Source organism: Chelon labrosus, assembly GCF_963514085.1.
Source record: "Chelon labrosus genome assembly, chromosome: 4".
Classification (NCBI taxonomy): Eukaryota; Metazoa; Chordata; class Actinopteri; order Mugiliformes; family Mugilidae; genus Chelon; species Chelon labrosus.
The window spans coordinates 7979799-7980161 of record NC_140340.1 but is presented as its reverse complement, the minus strand read 5'-3'; positions in this window follow the sequence as shown (position 1 = coordinate 7980161).

The following is a 363-nucleotide window of genomic DNA, read 5'->3' as shown; positions in this document are numbered from 1 at the left end:
GACGGCTAATCCGACGCGCCGATGCTACATCTGCTGATGGTAAAACATGCCTGTGTGTAACTACTACCTCTGCTTCCACACTTTCTTGTTGCTAAACTATCTTGTCCTCTCCTCGACCCCCCCCCCCCCCCCCCACACACATTTTCGCAAGTATGCAAAAAAAATTAAGGAGTCTGAATACTTTCTGAAACAGCCACAGTTGTGCCAAGGCCAGCTTGACCCGTATTTTAAATTCTTTGTGTTAGCAAGAATCATTTCGCAGGCCTGTTGCGCGGAGACTTTCTGTTAGGGTGGACTGTGCAAACACAAGGTAATGATTTCGTAATGTGTATAAGAATGAGTGATACATCACGCTTGGAGTTC